The sequence below is a fragment of the Colobus angolensis genome, unplaced genomic scaffold, assembly GCF_000951035.1.
Source record: "Colobus angolensis palliatus isolate OR3802 unplaced genomic scaffold, Cang.pa_1.0 Scaffold75, whole genome shotgun sequence".
NCBI lineage: Eukaryota > Metazoa > Chordata > Mammalia > Primates > Cercopithecidae > Colobus > Colobus angolensis.
The window spans coordinates 13,247,115-13,249,731 of record NW_012121265.1 but is presented as its reverse complement, the minus strand read 5'-3'; the positions used below and the strand labels follow the sequence as shown (position 1 = coordinate 13,249,731).

Genomic DNA, 2,617 nt, shown 5'->3' with positions numbered 1-2,617 from the left:
TATCAATGATTTAACAACTGGCTTGCAAAATTCCTGGTTGTTTAAAAGTCAACTCTCTTAATCAGGAAAAGCGAATTCCAGCACACTGCTGATACAGCTACCATGAATATGTTGTTTTGTGTTAATTGTGGCAAAAATGTTTAACATGAGATCTACCCTCTTAACAGATGCTTAAGTGTACAATACAGCATTGTTAAGTATAGACACAATAATGTACAGTAGTTATCTGGAACTTAATCATCTTGCATAACTGAAACTTTATACCTGTCAATAGCAACTCAGTATTTTCCCAACCTCCCAGACTCAGGCAACTGTCATAAAATGTCTACCATTAATTCTTATAGCTTGCCAAGTTTTGTCTTGGCAGCATTTCCCCATATTTAGATAACTTGTTGTCTTTCAAATTTGATCCAAATTTCTTTTTTTTTTCTTTTCCTTTAAATTACATTTATTTTAATGCTGAATTTACTCCCGTGCCATAAGTTTTTGTTTCTTCAGTTTCTTCTGGGATATCTTTTTCTTCTGGGCAACCTCCTCTTCTGGTTTAGGAACAATCTGTTCCTTTTCAGTAAGGATCATCTCAATTTGGCAGGGAGAGCTCATGTATGGGTTAATCCGACCATGAGCTCTGTAGGTCCGTCGGCGCATCTTAGGTGCTTTGTTCACTTGGATATGCTCGATGACCAGAGAATCTACATCTAAACCCTTAAGTTCAGCATTACTCTCTGCGTTTTTAAGCATGTGCAGCAAAAATTCAGCACTCTTTTTGGGCCATCGACCTTGTGTCCAGCCCCACTGCTTGGCCTGGGCACACCTGCCAACTCCACCATTGTAACGTCGGAATGGTATGCACTGTTTCTGTAAAGTGACATCTTTCAGATACTTCGTGGCTTTTCGAATATGCATACCCTTGATGGCCTGGGCAGTTTCACGAGTGTTCTTAAAGTGAACACGAAGATTGGAACCTCTTGATTTGCATGATTTCGTGGGGTTCTCTGGGTCAAGTGAATAGCGAACCATTTTCACAGATTACCTCAGGCCGCTTAGGGGAAGAGCCCAAATTTCTACATCATGAGACTGCAAACTTTTTTCTGAAATGGGCCAGGTGATAAATATTTTGGATTTATAGGCCATAGTCTCTGTCAACCACTCAATTCTGCTGTTGTAATACAAAAGTAGCCATAGACGATATGTAAACAAACGGACTTGGCTGGATTCCAATAAAAGGTTATTTATGAAATTAGGTTGTGAACTGGATTTGGGCCACAGGTCATAATTTGCTGATCCTAGTCCTAAATCAAGCGGGCTGCAGGGTTTCTTGAACAATACCTGTTGTTTCTGGACTCTTGGAAGGTACTTTTCATCCATTGAAGATCCTAAGTGTGGTACCAGCACCTGAGAGCTAACAGCCATTTTTCCTTTCTAACATGAAAATGGCCTCAGCAGGGGACAGCCATAATAAAATCTTAAATGATGAAGGAGGGAAGGCACCATCTTAGACCCACTGACAAATGAGCCCGACAAAAATGGAATCCAGCTGTTGCTCAAGCTTCACCTCCTAAGCTCTTTCTCTGTGTTGATTTCTGTGAATCCCCCACAGCATTCTTTCTCAATTACAGCAAACACAGCTCACAAACCTGCCCAGGGAGTAAAATTAGACAATTTGACATAAAATAGATGCCTTAGAAAGAGGCAGGCAGGCACATGGAAATATCAGTAACTGTTGCCTAACAGGGCGGCCCCCTGGGTGTCTATAGACTTAATTATGTTAATCACATCATCCACCTTACATGGGGAGGCCAGTCCGTTGCCAAGAAGCCTGGAGAGAAAACCATTTTGCTAAAAATGCCCACCTTTCAGGATGAAGGAAGTCAGTCCTCCTTTTGCTGTAGGATCCAGGCTCAACTTCACGGCATTTGGAGATGGCCTAAACCAGTTTGGGACAGAGCCACAGCTTCCCAGCTGTGTTGGAGCATCTAACACGTCAGACATACTGCTCTGCCTGTGAACTTCGTAGAGAAGCACATTGAGACAGGACCAAATACAAACCAAACAATTTGTTTAAAAAGTCTCTTTGAGATGAAAGTAGGAACAAGAGAAGAAGCAGTGATTCAAAACAATGTAGAATATTCGACGCCTGCTCACAAACTCAAACTGCCTTATAGAAAGCATGTTTACTTCTCCACATTTTCATCTAGTAATTACTTCAAAATATCATTTCAAGAAATGATTGTAATCCTTATCCCATTCTTAATTAAGCAATATGAGGGAAAAGGCAATAATCAATCGAAGGGAGTACTTTTAAAAAATCTTTATTTGTTTATTTAGTCAGTAATAATTCTAAGACAACTGCATGCTTCAGAAGATCTGAAGTGGTATAGAGCAGATGCTTGTGAATTCAGGCCAGCATGCTGGAATGGACTTTCCCTGAAGCTGACAGTTGTTCTCCTGATTCATGATGAGAGACATTTCAGTCTCCATCTGGTTCTTGCAGGAGGTCAATCCAGAGACCCAATGTGTCCTACCAGTACGGTCCAGCCCAGAGATTAAAACATGAGCACGATTTCATGTGTTGTATGATAAGCACTGAAGGACCCTCCTCACGGTCCTTTCTTCT

At 41.0% G+C, this 2,617-nt stretch overlaps 1 pseudogene across 1 annotated transcript; it reads right to left on the bottom strand.

Annotated features, from left to right (window-relative positions):
* Positions 1 to 430: 430 nt before the first annotated feature.
* On the bottom strand, positions 431 to 1,052 carry LOC105501819 (annotated as a pseudogene). The gene has a single exon (XR_001000244.1). The product of XR_001000244.1 is annotated as a 60S ribosomal protein L17 pseudogene (transcript).
* Between the last annotated feature and the right edge of the window lie 1,565 nt (positions 1,053 to 2,617).